The 20,781-nt window shown below is 45.6% G+C and overlaps 1 protein-coding gene across 1 annotated transcript in view; it reads right to left on the bottom strand.

Moving 5' to 3' along the window:
• The window catches only part of NECAB2 (N-terminal EF-hand calcium binding protein 2), a 1,135,462-nt gene that overhangs the window by 691,603 nt on the left and 423,078 nt on the right, over positions 1-20,781 (bottom strand). The gene's annotated exons all lie outside the window — the stretch shown is intronic.

Raw genomic sequence — 20,781 nt, 5'->3', positions numbered from 1 at the left:
TGCACACCTCTCACCCCACTTCTGCCCGCAGCCCTCCCACCTCTAGCCCTCTCACCTTCCCCTGTCTGCATACCTTTCACCTCAGTTCTGTCTACAGCCCTCACCTCCAACCTTCTCCCCTTCCCCTGTCTGCATACCTCTCACCTCACTTCTGCCCGCAGCCCTCCCACCTCTAGCCCTCTCACCTTCCCATCTGCACACCTCTCACCCACTTCTGCATGCAACCCTCCCACCTCTAGCCCTCTCACCTTCCTGTCTGCACACCTCTCACCCCACTTCTGCCCGCAGCCCTCCCACCTCTAGCCCTCTCACCTTCCCCTGTCTGCATACCTTTCACCTCATTTCTGTCTACAGCCCTCATCTCCAGCCTTCTCTCCTTCCCCTGTCTGCATACCTCTCACCTCACTTCTGCCCGCAGCACTCCCACCTCTAGCCCTCTCACCTTCCCCTGTCTGCACACCTCTCACCTCAGTTCTGTCTACAGCCCTCCCACCTCTAGCCCTTTCACCTTCCCCTGTCTGCACACCTCTCACCCCACTTCTGCATGCAGCCCTCCCACCTCTAGCCCTCTCAACTTCCCCTGTCTTCACACCTCTCACCCCACTTCTGCCTGCACCCTCCCACCCCTAGCCTCCTTCTCTTCCCCTGTCTGCACACCTCTCACCCAACTTCTGCCTGCAACCCTCACCTCCAGCCTGCTACCCTTCCCCTATCTGCATACCTCTCACCCCACTTCTGCCTGCAGCCCTCACCTCCAGCCTGCTCCCCTTCCCCTGTCTGTATACCTCTCACCTCAGTTCTGTCTACAGCCCTCACCTCTAGCCAGCTCCCCTTCCCCTGTCTACATACCACTCACCTCAGTTCTGTCTACAGCCCTCCCCTCTAGCCTGCAGAGGATGCTGTGCAATCAGGACTTCGGGACAGGACCTGTACACCTCCTCTTAGCACTGGATTTGGCAACAATATTTACCTGGTATATCTAGTGAAAGGGTGAAGTAAAACTCGTGCACAGGCCTGGGGACATGGGCACTGTCACAAGCAAGGAATTATACTTTCACAGCGGTCAACAACTAAAAGTTATATCTGCAAACACTACACAATTGATCAAGTAAACAATTACCTGTACCAAGTCATTTTGACTTAGGTTAATTTAATGTCACTTGTTGAAAGGGAAATGTCTAATTTCCTTCATTTGTAGTGAGACTAATCATCATCTTGGGAGAACTACCTGACATTAGGATGAGCAACTGTGACAGTAATATGTTGCAACATGTGCATTTAACCATTTCTTGACCTGAGAATGTGTGGGTCAACGAGGATCTACATTTCAGAAATCTATGCTTTGCAGACAGAAACCAAGAGCATTCCACCTCTTATGTTTAGGTGAAGGAATCCACCCACCAGAGAGCAGCCCCATTCTCCATTTTGTTTATGAGCCATATGTGACTGCCTTATCCATCAGGGGCCTCAAGATGCATTTTTCTGGGCTGCGCAAGCGCAGATGGATCTTCATGCTTCTTTTTTGCCTATAACACCTACTGGCTTAGCCAATGGCTTTTGGCTAATTTGTACAGCATCGCTGATGTTGAGTGGCATGTCCAAAGACAAAAAGAACAAGCATTGGCATAGCCAATAGGTCTCGCCTTTGGGACCTTATAAGTATTTAGTTATGCAGCACATATCCTTACAGCAACAACATTAACTGTTGCATAGCTAAACAGTTATAAGGTCCCAAAGGCGAGACCTATTGGCTATGCCAATGCTTGTTAAGTTGATGGAAAGAGAAGAGCTACTCACACTATGCCATGATGGGTCACAAGGAATGACCATTGTTGGCTGCTTCTTGCCCCCAAACCCTAGGAAGAACCTAGGACCCTTGTCTTATGTTGAAAAGAGTAAGTCGAGTGATAACAGCATTCAAAAGTACCAGTCTGACGGAAAAACCAGGGTTGGCCTGGAAACCCAAAATCAACCTCAACAAAAATGTTGAAATCAGCCCCACGCTGATGCGGACCACGGCTGGAATGTGGACATGAACACACAATTGGGTCATGGCCATAAGTCCTTCTCTGAAAGCAGCACCTGGCCTGCAGCTCACTGGAAAATTGTGAGAGAGGCAGAACGCTTGTCTGGCCCTGCCCAAAACTCGTGCAGCGCGGTGGTTCTCAGGCAGCGCCCTTGACGGAACGTACAACATCGGGTTGGGGGAGGGGTATTACTGCATTTATAATGCCTCCCCCATCCACACTCCAGTACCAGAGTTGTTCAATGCAAAGAGCATCTAAGGCAATGTGTAGTGTCCCATCTGTGAAATCAACTTGGACCCAGGCTCCCTATACGCCTGCTCACCTAGCGTGGGCGCCAGAGCATTTACTGGGTGTGACGGCTCATTGGAGCTCAATGGTAACTGTTGAGCTTAGTTCCCATTCAATAACCAATCTGCATCTGACAGTTTGGGTACAGGTGTCCTGATCGCTGAAAAACCCTGCCCCTAACTCGTACCTGAAAAATGAATCAGTCATTGGATATATTTCATAGGTTGGCGCATCTGGATTAAGCCAGATAAGTAGTGCTTCCGAGTTGTGATAATATTCTAAATGTTTGCCTTGACAAGACGCGCTGTCGTTTGAGGAAGGGCATGCTCACATAAACTTCTGCAAGAAGCAGAGATGCAGCTACTTTGCAAGGTGGGTGCACAGTTTCTAGCCCTTCCAGCCCCTTTTGCTGTAGACTTGGACTGGAAGGTGATGAGGACACAGGAGGGCCTTCCTGCTGCAGCCCTCATAATGAGTCACATAACTAAAGATGCCTTTTGCTGTGTTAAAAAAGAGCACTAAACAATGAAGGAGGGCTAATGACTAGTGGCATCAACCTCTACCTATGTGGCATTGGGTGGATGGTGACCAGGCACCAAGGATAAGGTCATTGCAACCACCACACCAGCTCCTCGCTCTCCACATTTGTCAAACAGAGATCTTTCAGAGGGTGCTAACTTTGCAAACCTTACAAGGCTGGAATTCAGTGATGGTGATCTGTGCCAAATACAACTAAGTTAGTCACTGGGGGAGTCTTTACTGCAAGTCAATGGACCACCAATGGCATTGCTTCAACAAGCCTTTCCAAAGCAATTGGTCTGGGGTTTTTTAGGGGAATTGTTTGATAATACTTGGGCGACTGACTGTATGTTATTTGCCTTTAACTGTCCTAGAAAAATAATCCCATAATGAGTCAATATATTGGGGTAGTACAATATGGAACATGGGAGAAGAGCCCCTTTGCTAAATGGCTGCATTAACAGAGTTGAGTCTGCACTGGAGAAAAAGTGTTATGAAAAGGTATCAAAAGAGGATGTTTGTGTTGTAAGTGATGTACTTAAAAGGCACACTGAGCAAAATGTGGTATAGTAGATTTTGTTTGGCAAATGGACTGTATTTTAATTGCATCTTTAAGAAAGCCTGCCTGTGTGCAGTGTGTGAGAAAAGCTGTAAATCCAACATGTTATTTTGAAGCAAATTCAAACAAACAAATGTTCAATGGTGATTAGTGAATAGAAGTATGCCTTAATAAGAGGTTAGGGAGTCCAAACAGCATGCACTCACTAGAGAAAAAACATAATCCAGCAATTCATTTGTTGTGCCAGCAAAGTAAATATATGAAAGAACACACTTTGAGTCCAGGCTACACATCATAGCTGCATTCTAACAGAAGAAATACTTGATGAGTGCATCAGCAAAGCTGGGTGGGAACAGGAAAGTCTTGATCTAACCATCCTCCATAAGCAAATGCCTTAATGGGCAGCCCTCCCAAACCAATGGCTGAGGGGTGGGGGGGGGGGGGGGGTTACCCTAAGCCCATTCCCTCTTTCTGTAGTTCTCCTTATTGGACTACTGTTTCAAAGAATTGATCAAAGATAGGCCTAAAAGCTGTGTGATGGGAAGTCACTGCACTGTCTATTTAAGTATTCTGCATTCTCATCAAACTTCCCTCAAAGATCCATGTCTCCTCCGCCTGCATCCACACCCTCTGCATTCTCTGAACGATCTTCAGATGGCTCCCCGTCAGCACCTGGAAAACCGTCACTAGAACCCTAGTCACCAGCAGGCTGGACTACGACTACATGTTCTGCGCAGGAATCACCACCCAACTCCTGAAGAGACTCCATATGATTGAGAACACAGCTGCCAGAATCATCCATAAATAAATAAAACAAATTACAAAAAAATCTTCAATCTCCACAAACGGACCCATATCCCCCGCCACCTCAGGAACCTCCATTGGCTCCCCATCCAGAAGAGATGCCATTTCAAGATGCTGACACACACCTACAAGGCCCTCAATGACCAAGGACCAGCATACATCAACCACCTCCTGACCGTCCACCAACCCTCCAGACACCAGCGCCCGCTTCCCTCACACACACTCCCTGCATCTGCCAAAGCCACAGTGCAGGACGATCCTTCTCCTACCTCATCGTCCTGGAACGACTCCCCTTCACCTCTGAACAGCATCCTCCCTTCCTTAATTCAAAAAGGGACTCAAGATCTGGCTTTTCAACTGATCCAAGCAAGAACCTAGCGCCTGGATGCCCTCTTGGGTGATTAGCCACTCTCTATGAGTCTGAGTTCATTGATTGATTGACTGCATTCTTATATGTTGAGTTAAAAGCAACTGAGTGAGTGGTAAAGTTTAAAGGGTGGGCCAAGCCGAATGGCGTATGATGGGATCAGAGGTCCTGGCTGGCATTGCGACACACTGGAAGCTGAGGAGAGATGTGGGGGTCGAGCAGAGACGCTGGGATCAGGCTGCACAACAAAGGGCCTGAGATGCATAGTGTGTATGGAGGAAGGACCATCGCAGCAGAACATACAGAGGATGCTGAGTGATGTGTGTAAGGTGGACCGTGGTAGTAGCATCATGCCACAGAGGGTAGTTGGCGAGGAGAGGGGGTAAGTCAGAGTTTACAGAGCAGATTTTTTGTTAGGTTTTTACAAACATTTTCTCTGTTTTATGGAGAAATTTTTAAAACCTTTCCTCAGATTTTCACCTAATTTTTGTCAGCATTGAACACCATCTAGGTAGGCCTTAAATATTATTCACACTTTTTAATTGTATTTGCGGGTCCCGTTGCATAGTCTTGCATATGTTCAGAAAATAAAGTTGGGGATTCGCACACCAAATTGGGAAACAAAAATAAATAAATGAAAAAAGGTCTGATGAAGCGACAGAACAAAATCGAAACATTGTCTGTATATAAAAGCCTTTCTCCAAAGAATTTTGTCCGGGCAGATTAATAGGTAGAGGCTGCAAGGGCTGTGCAGAAGTGCCAATTGAGCTCTGGCCTACATCTCCAACCACAAGCCCCCTTTCCAGCTCTCCAAAGAAAGGCCCCTAACCGCACAGCTGTCATCAAGTTATGACAAGCATTGACATAGCCAATAGGTCTCGCCTTTGGGACCTTATAAGTGTTTAGCTATGCAACAGTTGGATAACTAAATACTTATAAGGTCCCAAAAGCAAGACCTATTGGCTATGCAAAGTGGCCCTGCGGCCGGGAAAGTGAAAGTAATCGCTGTAAAGCGAGGCGCGCGCGCCCGCGCACATGCACTGTAGCTCTAGGCTGGCCTGGTAGCACTTTTTGGAGCCCTCTCAATAAGTCTCGCCAGACCAGCGCATGCGCTGGGTCAGGCGAGACCTAAAAAAGGAGGTCTGTGAAGAAGGCTTTATAAATGTTACCTACTTTTCTGGATCACTGTTTCCACATGTTCCCAGTAAGCCAAACAATGCGCAAAATACAATTACCTTCCGCTGTCCACCTCCCCTGCCTGCTGCTTGGCAGGCCCAATATGTTCGCCTTCGCTTGACACAAATGAATGCTGCGTGATGTGTGCGTGACGATGCTTCGGGCATGAAAGCGACAGCTCGGCCAGATGGCATCTGACTTCAAAACCATCACATTAAATCTTAATATTCTCATAGCAAAGCGTCCGGGACCGAGAAGGCATTGCTTATGGTTAAAGCCGCTGGAATTATGCGGCAGAGGACATAATTATGTGGCAGGGTAGACCAAAATTATGCTTCAACATCCACTTAACATAAGCTATTCAAATCAGTTGGGAAGCAACCTGATTATCAATAACCCTATACATTTACTATATTTTAAACTTGATTTTTGAATGCACAGCTCACTACCTCTAGCCTGGGCTGTTGATTAGCAATCATTGTGCAACAGGATGCAATCGGTAGAGACCGAAGCACACAGCAGACTGTACGATGAAGAATAAAGAGCGAGACACATGTATACAGGGAACGAGGCAGGAAAGGGGCAGTGAAAAACAGACAGAGCTAGAGACACTCAGGGCATATGTGCACATTTAAGTCAGACATGGATGCACAAATATTCTTATTTTTAAGTGAGGAATCAATTTTCTAAATCGATATTTTTACACTCAAAAATGGATTTACTCACACAAATGCTTTTGTGTGAGTAAACCTACAACTGGCAATATCTTGTGACGAGGAGCAGACGTTACAAGGTTGGGGTGCATTGTCAGTTTGCGGGTGTTCACAAGCTACTCTTTGACCAATCACCACGAGTGAAAAAGTTTGAAGTTTACTCCTGACAAGGGTAGGAGTAAATCCTTTCCCAGCGCCGAAGGGGTAGGTATATTCTTCAAAATTGGCGTGAGTGTAGTAAAGGGGTTTCTGTACATGGAATTCAGAGGTTTTCCCGCAGCGCACCTGCAAATCTGCAACTTCCCCAAGTTTCCAACCGTGACCTGGAAAACCTTTGAGTATTCCAAAAAGGAGTAAATCTACATCCATGCGAGGTGGTAAACCTCCAGATGCAGATCTGCTCCTTTCCTGTATCAGGCCCTTGTTTTATATTCATATACACACACACCATGGTTACCCATGGCCTGTTCCTTAGTACCCAAAGATGAGAAGGGTTTACTGAGCTCATGCATGTGGCTGCAACTGTGCATGTAAGAAACAGAGGGACGGAAAGAAAATCGTACATCACTGTTATATCCTGCTAATGCTAATGCAATGCCATTCTATCACCCAAACAAATAAGATAAATTGGCGAGTCTACACATGAAGGCAAAAAAGCAGCACTGGCAAAACTAACAGGTCTTGGTTTCTTTGAATTGCACATGCACATGTGCAGATGTGCAAGCAGACTCCATTGTATCATGTCTGTAGGTTGCAGGGGATGTGAGGATGGGGAAAGTGAGAGAAAGCAGCAAGCATCGGCAGAGGCAATAGATCTCGCCTTTGCGAGAGTTATTGGCTATGCCAATGTCTTCTAGCCCTGTTGTACAGGGATCAGCATGGCTGAAGGGCAGTGGCTTAGAGGAGAGTGGCATAGAGTAAAGTGGGGTGATGTGGAGTGGCATAGATTGGCATTGCGTGGCATAGAGTAGAGTGGCGCACAATGGAATGGAATGGTGTAAAGTGGAGTGGTGTAGAGTGTAGAGGCGTAGAGTGGGTGGCAAAGATTTGGCATAGAGTGGAGTAGCATAGTGTCACATAGAGTAGTGCAGCTGCTGGTATACGTAACTGGCACAAGGAGCCAAACTCAACATTAACACAAAGGTATGAGGCATAAAGGGGATCGATGGCTGAAAAGCAATAAAAATAGGTGCACAGCGGCACGCATCATGAAGGTGTAAATGTGTTGTTAGTTTGCCATTTATACATTATGACTGCTTAATCCAACCCAACATAAAGTTTAATGTTATTTTTGTTGTATGAGTAAGTCAAAAGATTAAGGCATACATAAACAATGTCCAAAAATGTGTTTGAGTAGAGAACAAATGAAGAAAGCAGCATGAGAACTGGAATAAGAGGAAGTGTATTGAAAAGCATACCTCAATCACAGCGCAATCAGCAGCCAGACAGTAATTAAGAGGAAGCAATCTCTGCTTGGTCGATGCTCCACAGAAAGAAAAGGAAGTGACGCTCTGCACTTGCTGTCTCATTAGAAGGCAGTAAAGAAGAGTGACAATAAAGCCAACAAATGGTAAACAATGGGTGGACTCCAAGCCCCTTATTGTAAACCATACCCTGAGCAAGTGAGAGCGCATGCAAATCCTAGAAAGGGAAGGGTAAAGGAGGAGCGGGGAAGCAATGGCAGGGAGAGGGCAGGCAGGAAGAAGGGTGCAGGTAAGTGATGTCAGAGAGAGAGAATGGCCAGCAAGATATGGCGAAGGGGAAAAGGGGAATCAATAAGGATGACTGGGGTATCAATGTGGCTTAAGCGATGTTTGAGAGATGATGGGTGGCAACGTGGAGGCTGAAGTGATGTCGAGAATAGGGTGGGCATTTAGTGTGGTAGTGATTTAAGGGCAGTGATCCACTGTACTTCTGAAGTTGCTTCTGTTCTCCCTGCTGCTACACTGGAAGATACTACTTATTTAGTTGGGAAAGAAATGACTAGAGGTGAGCCAGTGCTCCAGGAAGTACACATTTTTCATGCAGTCATTTCGGTTAGGCTTATGCCCCTTTTTCCAGTCCAAATAAATATAAGAAAAATGTAAAAAAGGTTTTACTACCAGTGCAATGCATAAGGGGTCTGCCTCCAGCCAAGATTTTGCAATACAGAACCTGGCAGGCCAATGTAAACTCTTGAGGAATGTCATGGGAAAATAAATGAGAGCAGAATTCGTTTTTTAATCCCAATATGTATTATTATTTCATGAATAACTTGCACCCAGAATTGCTGAATTTTGTTACACTTAGCAAAGATATGACTTTTCTGGTTCAAGACTGTTACAGCAGAAACATGTCGACTTCTCCCGATGTCACATGGAAACATTCTTTTAGGTGGTCAATATGCATTTTAAATAATCTCATATTGATTAATTTTTAATCTTGAGAAATTAGGAATCTTGTGAGCAAGATTCTTCCTTCTGCTCCCCTCATCCACTCAGTCACTTCAATGCAAGCTCTCTGTTAGAGGCGGGAGGATACAGCACATCGCATTAGGTGAAAGGCAAGTACTCCATTAGGCTGAGCAAAGTCGTGATTGACAAAATTTCAGGCCAATGTCTGATAGACACTGGTAACAGTGAGCCAGTGACAGAAAGGAAACCCCCAAAGCCCACACAGTACGTTTGTGTCCCAGCCTCACTGTCAAAAACCAGACCTATGAATTGAAAGGACGGGAATTATGATCGAAAAGAAAATAGAGGTACCGAGGCTCTCATAAGAGTACAGAGATCCAACTTCTGAACTAGCCTGGTGAACCTAGCAAAGCTACACAGTAAAGTGATAAATAACTGAAGACAGTGACCTGTATAAGAAGAAATGAACATGAGAAAAACAGAGTAATTCTATGAAAAGGATATTTAGAAATAGTGAAGAAGAAGGATTAATGTGAAAAAGTAGTGAAAACAAAGTAAAAATAGAGAGGGCTCAATATTAGGGAATGAAACTAGGGGGACAGCCACTGAACCAAGACACTGACACCAAGATTGAGTGAGTGAATGCGTGGGCCAGTGTGCCAGTCGCCTTATTAAAATTCTCTTGCCACCATTAATACAATGGAAGGGGAACTGGTCATCTTGTCTTGGTTTATGCCTTGATGTAAGATTAAAGGATGGAATAGTGAGGGTATTGTTAAAAAGTCTTTTTTTGCAGATTTAAACATTCGAGAGCGCACTCGCTTAGCCATTAATGGCATTTGGAGCCAAATCAAACCTCTGCCTCGACTCTGACACCATTCTGCAGCAGAATTGTCTGGTGTTCCATTTAAGCGCACAACACTCATGGGCAACCAAATTCGCTGATGCTACAGCTAAGTTTATCAACAAAACTAAGTCAGAGCTGGAAGGAAGCCATGAACTTCAGCCCCACTGTGAATTCTCCCTCCCAAACCCTTCCCGGCCTGAGTAACGGGCACCGCTGTCGCTTTTCCTATACTCGTCTTCTTTCTCCGTCTATTGATCGTGGTCCAGATGAAGTGTCGGTGGGCTGTTTTATTTCCTCCGCAGATCGCCTCGCGTTTCCTAATGACCTTACCAAGTGAATGGAGCGTGGAAGGGGTGAAGGAAATAAATGTACGGACACGCATAATGTGACAGGCCCTAGATAAAGGAGCATGAGGGATTGTGCTTTGAAGCTCACACAGAGGCATCTTCCAAGGGGGACATTGATTATGCAGCTTGCATAGAGAATTGACAGCCCAAGAAGAAGTGCGTTATCTGCCATATTCGCGATGAATCATTCCAGCATACAACTTCGTTGACACGTTCATCGCTCAGCGTCCCTACCACACACAGGGCGATGAGAATACGCTACACTTTTTGAAAAATATTCTATGGCTTTAATATTTAACCTATCTATGGCCTTTTAAAAGTAGCCCTTGTCACCTTTAAGCTTCTTAACAAATTCATTATGGGATCAGGATCACCTTCACCCTTGACGCTCACATCCTCCCAACCTTCCTCTCCGTGCGGCTGTCCGTTCTCATGCAGGGAAGAGAACTTCTCACCAGCCACAAGGCTATTTCTTTATATTGTTCTGAAGCAGAATGAGAACTAAGAAGAGAGGCAGGAATGCAGTATTTACTGTTCTTAATATAATGCATTAACCAGCACACGCGGCTATGATGTTTCTTAAGTGCAAGACTTGTTATACAAGAGTGATGGAAGGGTTACTTCAGCGACAAGGAAGAGACAAAGGAGGGGGCAATAAGTATCAAAGGAGGGGGCAATAAGTATCGAAGGAGGGGGCGATAAGTATCAAAGGAGGGGACGATAAGTATCAAAGGAGGGGACGATAAGTGTCAAAGGAGGGGACGATAAGTGTCAAAGGAGGGTGCAATAAGTATTAAAGGAGGGGGCGATAAGTATCAAAGGAGGGCCCAATAAGCATCAAAGAAAGGGGCAATAAGTATCAAAGGAGGGGCAATAAGTATCAAAGAAGGGGGCAATGAGCATCAAAAGAGAGCGCAATAAGCATCAAAGGAGGGGGCGATAAGTATCAAAGGAGGGGCGAAAACCATCAAAGGACGGGGCGATGAGTATCAAAGGAGAGGCAATAAGTATCAAGAAAGGGGGCAATAAGCATCAAATGAGAGTGCAATAAGTATCAAAGGAGGGGGGATAAGCATCAAAGGACGGGGCGATAAGTATCAAAGGAGGGGCAATAAGTATCAAAGAAGGAGGCAATAAGCATCGAAGGAGAGTGCAATAAGTATAAAAGGAGGGGGCGATAAGTATCAAAGGAGGGGGTGATAAGCATCAAAGGACGGGTCGATAAGCATCAAAGGACGGGCGATAAGCATCAAAGAAGGGGGCAATAAGCATCAAAGGAGGTGCAATACGTATCAAAGGAGGGGGTAATAAGTATCAAAGGAGGGGGTGATAAGCATCAAAGGACGGGTGATAAGCATCAGAGAAGGGGGCAAAAAGCATCAAAGGAGGGGCAATACGTATCAAAGGAGCGAACAATAAGTATCAAAGGAGGGGACAATATGTATCAAAGGAGGGGGTGATAAGCATCAAAGGACGGGGTGATAAGCATCAAAGAAGGCAGCAATAAGCATCAAATGAGAGTGCAATAAGTATCAAAGGACGGAGCGATAAGTATCAAAAGAGGGGGCAATAAGTATCAAAGGAGGGGGCAATAAGTATCAAATGAGAGTGCAATATGTTTAAAAGTACGGGGCGATAAGCATCAAAGGAGGGGACGATAAGTATCAAAGGAGGGGGCAATAAGTATCAAATGAGAGTGCAGTAAGTATCAAAGGACGGGGCGATAAGTATCATCCACATGGGAAGGAAAACTGCGATTGATTTAGGTGTGCTGAATGTTATAGGGGTGGCCGACACACCTTTTTGCAAGAGTAATATTTTTATATCCTGCTTATGGCTTTATATAACTGAAGGCAAATGGCAAACATATTTATTACTAAGACCTAGAAGAAGGCATAGTATAGCTGCGGTTTACTTAATTGGTAGAATAATGTAACGTCTTCCCCATTCTTTTTAAACAAAAGGTTTTAATGTTTTAACTTTTATTTTGTTTTCTTCTTCTTTTCTCTTTTTGAGGTATATTGTGTATGGTTTTAAATAACTGGAACAATAAACATCGTACTTACTTACATCCACTAAGTTGTTGTGGCAGTAATCTATAGCCTTGCTCTGTAAAAGTGAATGAAACAACCGATTACATCTCAACAACCTGTGTCCCCTGAATGCAAAACTGTAAAATGGCAAGTTAACGACTGGTCCACAGGAGTTTGGTATGAATAATGTGTCGTCTCTCCTTAGATTTAGCAAAAAGCTAGCGTGGAAGAAATTATGAATTGTACCTGTCAGGCTAAAGAAAACATTATTTCGTCAAGCACAGAGCAACATGGTGGAAGTGGGCAACGCTGCTTTTCAGGGCCCGATTTTATTCAAGTTCACTGTGTGGCCAGATATTGTTTTAAGGAGCCATTCAGCGATGATGTCACAATTTGTGTCAAAACTCCCTATGACATCAGCAAACAATTAAACATTAGAGACTGCCTATTGTTGGCCATTGTTAGCAATGACGAACTGGGCAAAAAGGACAGATTTTTGGTTTCTAGACCTTAGATGGACCCTTTAAGGTGGGCTGCATTGGCAAGAGTAATGATAGACTGCTAGGTCAGTGTGTGTCCTTGTAGATGGGGAAAGGGCATGACATGTACCCTACTGAGGGGTGTTGAAGGTAGGGGGCCTTGGGAAGGGAGAGGGCAATAAGGAGCAATTACAATGGGTCCTTCCAGATTTCACCAGGGGCCAACAGGGCTTAAAACTAAAAAGAGACTGATACAGACTTTGCCAGGGTAAACAAGTCACTTTAAGGACTGGGGAAAAGAGGTATGTGGGCTACATTGCAACCTCCTTTGGAGTTGGGACGTGACTGGTGTTCCAAGAGCGTGACATTAACATGTGACATGGCAGACTCTCCATGTCATGAAGTGAGGGACAGGGCCGGACTGGGAACCAGCCCTGGCAGAGTGTTCGGCTGCCCCCCCCCCCCCCCCCAGGACGTTGGGGTGCGGCCGAGCTGTTTGCCAGGTCCGGTTTCGGCCGATTTTGTTACAGGGGCCGATATTGCAGCTATGTTGCAAAAATGGCCCTGTAACAAAAACGGCCAACTAGGGGCCCAAAACCGGCCCCCACCCTGGTGGCCCACCGGTGAATGGCCCGGTGCCTGCTACAACCAGTCCAGCCCTGGTGAGGGAAGAAGAGAGTATTGTTTCATTCGTTGGGAAAAAGCAAGGAATCAGTACGCTAGCATGCCAACCTCACCCAGATACAAAGCCAGGAGAGAGAAGGCCATTGCACAACCATCTATGTGTAAAGCAGGGGGAGGAAAACCCTCTGTACTACCCTACAGAAGAGTAATAGAAGGGAGGAGGCCATTGCACCCCCTCCAGTGCAGAAGCAGTGGGAAGGAAGGTAGGTGCACCACCCTTCTGGCCGAAGGTGAGAGTGAGGGCAATTACACCTTTCCCTCGAACCATTGGGACATAGACTAGCTCACCGACGCCTAAGAAAATTTCATAATATGAGAGGAACCAACCTGGCCTCTGCTTCAGAGAGTCCGAGATCCTCTACAGGGAGGTGGAGTAAGTGACTGCACCCATTGGCAGGGAGATTCCTGTGGGGACCCTGTGACCTTCATACCTTCTTCACAAGGGGTGCCTTTGGGGTGTGCACTCACAATACATCACCTGGTGGCCTCTTTGCCTCTGCACTCATGCCTGTAATATCACATGACATGCGGTCAGAAAGGATTCCCTCAGGTGCATGGGGCCACATCACCCTGTAAATGTGGGTTCTTCCCTTTGACATGGGGCCGGCTTCCATTGAGCACTGGTGCAATCCATGTTACAACAAGCATTGGCATAGCCAATAGGTCTCGCCTTTGGGACCCTATAAGTGTTTAGCCATGCAACAGTTGCATAACTAAATACTTATAACGTCCCAAAAGCGAGACCTATTGGCTATGAAAAGCGGCCGTGCGGCCGTGAAAGTGAAAGTGATCGCGATCAAACATCAAAGCGGACGTGAAAGTGAAAGTAATCGCGGTAAAGCGCTGCGCACGCCCGCGCACATGCACTGTAACTCTAGGCTGGCCTGGTAGCACTTTTTGGAGCCCTCTCAATAAGTCTCACCAGACCAGCGCATGCGCTGGGTCAAGCGAGACCTAAAAAGGACCACTAATGCATCAGTGGTGCCTTCTGTAATACTATAGAACTCCAGGGGGGCCCAAAGAGGGCACCGATGTTGGGTCCCTGAGGCATGTGTGAAATTGTCCCTGGTGGCAAGCTGTGGAACTTTGTTTCAAGAATAATAAGGTGACAACTGAGGCACTGGAAATGGCACTGTCAAATGCCATAAACAAGAGAGTTGCAACCATTAGCTACAGAATATGGATACATAACTTCATTCCAAACCTGTTTCTTTCTGTGATATTTTGCCTGCCATAAAAGAGCATTCAAACCAACTTTTCCTCAATAGGAGGAGGAACGTTAAAGCTTGCTGCAGGGCTAGGAGATGGCCAGTTTTGGCTTTCTTGATAATTGAGTTGGTATTAACCCAGAGTTAATGTAAAGAATTGGAAGAAACTCAGACAGAGCAGAAGAGCTTAATTGCAGATTAGCAGCTCTACTATCCATTCTAGCATCTGGAAGTTCTCCATTTTTTTTTTTAACTTTGCCAGCTCCATCAAAACAAAATGGTGGGAAAATCACCCCCAAAATCAGGTCTTGAAAAAATAATCTCGCAACATAAGTTCTAGTAGAATAATCTCACAACATAAGTTCTAGTAGAAGAATTCTTTCATGAGAATCGTTTTTGCAAATGCATTCTAGAACAAGAATTATTAATGCACACTTTTCTCACTCCTTCATATTACATTTCTCATCAGACCTCCTTTTCATTTCTGTCTTCAAATTTGTTTTTTATGATTGATCTAGAAAAAGCAATCCTTGCCCATTCTTAACTTACCTCTCTGTCCCTAGCCTCCTACATAACTCCTCCCTTCCATCACTCAGACCAAATCTTATGTCATCCCCCTCCTCCAATGCACCTGGCTCCCGCGTTTACCCTGTTTAGTATTATTACCCCTTAATACAAACCAGTGAAATTCGGCAGTTATAGTTAGCTGAGCTAACTATAACTCACCCCCATGCAATGCACTCCTTATGACCTCACATATTACATCACTCACAACATGGTCAGTGACATCACTGATGGTATCATCTAGTGTCTGTGAGTATTTTTAAATTTGTTATCAGTGTTAAATATATATATCAAGGTGTATTGATGAACCTGTGGGAGTATGAGTGCCTGTATGAATGATTCAGTGGGTACGTGACTGACTGTATAAGTGAGTGATTAGGTGTCTCATTGAATGTAGGGGTGAGTGACTGGTTGTTTGAATGTTTGTATCAGTCTGTCAGTTGGTGTCTAAGTGGCTGTATGGGTGTGTGAGTGGGTATGTGAGTGGTGATATGGGTGATTGATTGCTTATCTGAGTACCTGTATGGGTGTCTGGGTGTCTGAGTGTCTGTATGGGTGGCTGAGAGTGTGTGTGACTGCCTGAATGGATGAGTGAGTGGGTATATCAGTGGCTGTATGGATTAAAAGAGTGAGGGGCTGTGTGGGTGAGTGAGTGTGTGTATGACTATGTGGGTGAGTGAGAGGATGTGTCAGTGGTATATGGATGAGTAACTGGGTATTTTAAAGGCAGTATAGGAGAGTGCTGGGGTATATGAGTGACTGTATGGGTGAGTGTGTGCTTGTGTCAGTGACTTTGTAGGTGAGTGAGTACGTGTTAGTAAATGTATGAGTAAGTAAGTGGGTTTGTTTGTAACTGTATGGGTGAGTATATGGCTGTGTGATTGGCTGTTTGGGTGAGTGAGTAGGTGTGTGAATAGCTCTATGGGTGACTGACTCAGTGTGTGAATGGCTGTATGGGTATATGAGCGGATATATCAGTTGCTGTATTAGTGATTGAGTGGGTATATGAGTGGCTGTAAGGGTGAGTGAGTGGATGTGTGTGTAGATCTATGAATCAGTGAGTGGGTGTGTAAGTACTGGTATGGGTCTGTGAATGGGTTTGTTAATGGTTGTGTGGGAGTGGGTGTATGAAAGGTTATAAGGTGGTGTGAGTGGGTGTGTCAGTGATTCTGTGGATGATGTCATCAGTGATGTCATTTGAGATGTCATTAGTGACGTCACTGACCATGTCATGAGTGATGTAATATGTGAGGTCATAAGCAGTGCAACGCGGGGGCACAGGTTATAGTTAGCTCAGCTAACTATGACTGCTGAATTTCACTGGTTTTGTACGAGTGAAACCTGAGCCTAACTATAACACCCCTGTAACCTCTGTTTTTTCCAGTGAATTTTTAAGGTTTCTTAAATGCTAAATCCTAACTATAATGTTCCAGTAACCTTTGGTTTTTTTCAGTGAGTTTTTATGTTTTTTTAAGTAGTAGTCATGTTTGCAGAGTGGTGGGGAAAGGGGGCAGTGCATCCAACTAGCTCTCAGGAATCCCGCTGTGTAGGACATACAGGAGGTACCAGGAGGGCTTCTTGGCCTCCAAGGTCCCTCAGGAGTAAAGTTACTTCCTCCCCAACCAGTTGTGCACCAGGAGCTGCATTTGCAGAATGGTGGAGAAAGGAGTAATGGCCTCCGAAGACCTTTTAGCACTCCCACTGTGTGGGACTTGCTGGAGGTAAAAGGAGTGGTAGTTGGCCCCCAATTCTGCTTTCTAGAAGCGGAGCAGTGTATACTCCTGCCAAGCCATAGCAAACTGCAATGACCCGGGACAATGCCGGAGCCAGCCTTGGCGGTTCCCACGGCCCACTCCAAATTTGCCCCAGGGAGGTGGTAGACCTCGGGGCTGTGGGGCCCACGCGGTCTTTGTATTTAATTTTAAAGTGGCAGCCCTCAGGGCTATGGGGTGCCTCTTGAACCCCCTGCTCCAATTTCATTTTAGCCCCAGGGAGTTGGTGGTCTCTCTGACTGAGGGGGGTGTACAGCCCCTCCCACATTAATGCTTTCTCTTGCCCCAGGAGGTGACAGTTCCTGGGGCTATGAGGGGGCTGGGCCGCCCTCCCTCCCCGCATTAAAATTCACATTTTGGGAGGCGGCAGTCTCCAGGGCATGGGGGTTGCAGAATAGGCCACCCTGCATTAATATTTAAATGAAGCCCCAGGAGGTGGTGGTCCCCAGGGCACAATAAGCCCCAAGAGAGGGGCACGTTCACCCTCCACCTTTATTTGTACACTGCCCCACGACCTGGCCCACCCATGGGCCAATTAATGATAAAGCAAGTGAGACCGCGCTTCATTTTTAAAATATTTTTAGTCTGGATCCGAGGATCCCCCCCAAGAAGCCTAGAGGGTCAGGGTGTTTCTACCCTGCACCCATTTATTCTTTTTTATACATTTTTTGTGGGACTCCATGCAGGTATTTATTTCCTTCTTCCTCTCTCTCCACTGCTGCCTATACCCCATGTTTTCTTACTCCCAATTACCTTGTCGCACCCCTGAAGTATAGTTTGTAATTTAATCTTTGGGAGCTTGGGAACACTGTTCTACTGTATATATTTCAGTCTTCTCAATATGTACTTGTTGTGTCAACTGTTTACTAGTTTTACTGATATTTCTGATCTATTCTCAATTACGGGCCTTCGTAATCAAAATATGGGTGTTTCTGTTAACACTACCTATGCTAAAACTAGGTCTGTGCTATGTAAAGTCCTCTGACTTCCAAAGCCCTTGATTTCCTTATATAAACCTAAAAAACCTGATGGTATACTTGTAAATGAAGTTATTGCACTCCACCCCGGATGTCCTGACATCCACCCCAGGTTTTCCCACACCACCTCCTGAAGCATTCTAACAATGCGCCTTCCTGCCTGCCTTCTCCTGGGGCTGGAAGCTGACATGCCTTCCACTGTCCTGTGGGGATCTGGGTACAGGAGACAGACAGCTGATGTCCTCGGGACATACTCTGTCGGTCGCATGAGTGAGGATGTGAGTGAACAGCAGCACAGGTTTCCAGCTCCACTGGAGCAGACAATAATTTGTTGAACATGTCTATGTCCTTTCACTCTCCTGTTCCCACTCCACACAACTATTCTCTTTGTTTTTGGACTCCGAGCTTTCCTTACCTTACTTCCGTTTAAAATCGTGTGATGGATCCCTTCATATTATTGTTTGTAGGGCACACACCAAAACCTGAGCTGAAATTACTAGATTTATAAATGTTAGCTAGTTTAGTGATTTTTCAATGAATCGACTAGAAACGTTAAAAGTCTACATCAGTCATAGAGTCCAACTTGTGGTCTGGAGATCACACACACATCTCTGCAGCAGTCACTCACCCCACTGAGATAGGGGCCAGTGAAGTAAAACAAAAGGAAGGACCCTCCTGAGAAAGTGGTCAGGGACTTGTTTGTTCCCATATCTTACGAATATTCATTGGCCATGGGCCGCATGGGGCCCTTCGCCTCAGCCGAGGGGCTTTTGGGTGCCTTACACTCCTGGGACCAGTAGATGGCTGAATTTTAGAGCCCGGGACCGTTCATTTTTTTCCTCTAAGGTTACACCTGGGGCCCTATTATGTAAAGGGGGCACTTTCCTCGTTTGAGCCCGGCACACATTTAAACAAGTGCGATGTGCGCAAACAGGGAAAGTAAGCCCTATTACATGGAATGTGCTGCCCACAGGGCAGTCACGAGCTTGCGTTGCCCTGCGGGCAGCACATTCAAGTGAAATATGGAGCGGATTTGAAGCCGCTCCGTGTTTTCACAATGCAGGCAGCAACCTCCCTGCACTTTTAAAAGGGATAAGAGATCCCCATGCAGGTGGGTGCAGTCAGTGACTGCAATCAGGGGGTGCACTGACAGTGCGCCACCTTTAAGATGGTGCACTGTCAGTTCGCCTCCTGAGAGCTTTTTTGCCTCTGTGCCCGTGCCTGTAATGTGGCGCGGGTGCAGAGGCAAAGGGATTTCCTCATTTGCATGGGGCACGTCCACATGCAAATGAGGAAACACCCCCTGAAGATAGTGCTGGCGCTTTAAGTGTGCCAGGGCTATCGGTATTACAGACGGAGCCGCACAAGTGTCTGCTGCCCCTTCTGTAATACCAAAGTGCCCCGGGGCCCGCAAAGCGGGTATAAACGCCCATTGCGCCCCCAGGGTACTTTATGTATTACGGCCCCTGGTATCTTCACATGACATGTGGCTCATCTCAGAGTGCCATTTATGTTAAGTAAATTGTTGGCTTTCCGTTTGGATTGGAATCCATTGACCCAGATGGTTTCACGGTTTGTGGGACACCCTTGCTTTGGAGGAACTCTGGCACAACGACAAACCACAAAACTATCCCACAGAAAGTAACCAAATGAAGCATACATGTAAATAACGTCAGTAACAATAAAGACATTTTAATTATAATAACATTAATCGAAAAACATATTACAAAAATAATAAGATCACAAACTTATAGAGAACATCTTAGATAATATTAGATTTTTTTTAAATCAGAGAAAAACATCACCTAATGTTGGTATTCATTGTTGGGGACTGTTTTGTAACAGTTGTGACATTTTCAAACAAGGCATCATTTTGGCAATTTTTATTATATTATCTATATAAGTTGGTATGTGGTTTATTCTCTAGCTCACCACATGACATTATTAGTTTATTGTATTACTCCTTACAATTTCCTACAGAAAGGCCATTACACCGACCGTCGTTCACTTTCATTTTGCTGGCAATTAGTTGCTTTCAATTACTTGCTTAAAACCGTTTTTAAAGTTATTTTTCTCAATTTTAAAAATCTCTTCCGAAATACAATTTCAGTTGAATTATTTTCAAAATGTTATCATCACTACTCAATGTCTGGCATGATTTGTATGCTTTCGCGCATGCCTTGTTTCTTTTCTGGTAATTATTAACATAGAAGGCTGCCAAATGAAAGCCTGGCTCAGGACCTGAAGCCAGTGGTGGAACTCAAAATGGCGGGGCCCCGGTGAATGTGAGGACAGCGATGCAGCGCGGGCTACGAAATTCGTTTTATTTATTTAATTGTTTACTTACCTGCAATTATCCATATTCTGGTTTTTAGAACCCCCCACCCTGCCCCTCCCCCGCCTTACCGCCCCACGGAACTCCCTCCACAGGCCGCGGCTGATGGACAGACCCCCGAGTCTCCCATATCTCGCAGATATACATTGGCCATGGGCTGAAGGCCCCCCCCCAAGGGTTGGGGCTCCCTTCAATGGTTGCCCCCCCCCCCTTGTGATGTACGGGCCTGCGTTATGCCTCGGCCTGGAGCTGAGAGTTTTTTTTTCAAATCAGCAAAAATGCACGCTAGGAAAGCAACCCAAATGTCATCAATCTTGAAAGTCTTCACCCACATATGAGTGTCTCGATTTTTCTTCCCAAGCAAACCCTTTTTGCAAATCGTTACGCTTGGAAACAAAAAGCAGCCTGAACTACCGAAAGAATTGCATTTATGAAATCTATCTTTGATCCATCATCATTTGTCTCAATACCGAAGCCTAACAATTTTAGCAAGAAGCAAAGACGCTCATAATATTGAAATTGCCTTGCAGATTGAACAGTCAATCTCTCTTCCATTTGCCAATGATGCTCGCTGATAGGATTCCCTGTGTCTTGTGTAGGCATCTGAACTCTGCAAAGAAGTCAACATCCCAGGGAGGCGGATAACGAAAATGCAGCCACTTGGAGGTCAACACCAAAAGATGAGGATT

Source organism: Triturus cristatus, chromosome 12 (genome assembly GCF_964204655.1).
Source record: "Triturus cristatus chromosome 12, aTriCri1.1, whole genome shotgun sequence".
NCBI classification, from domain to species: domain Eukaryota; kingdom Metazoa; phylum Chordata; class Amphibia; order Caudata; family Salamandridae; genus Triturus; species Triturus cristatus.
Note: the sequence above shows the minus strand (reverse complement) of the source record. Positions and strands in the feature narration are given on the sequence as shown.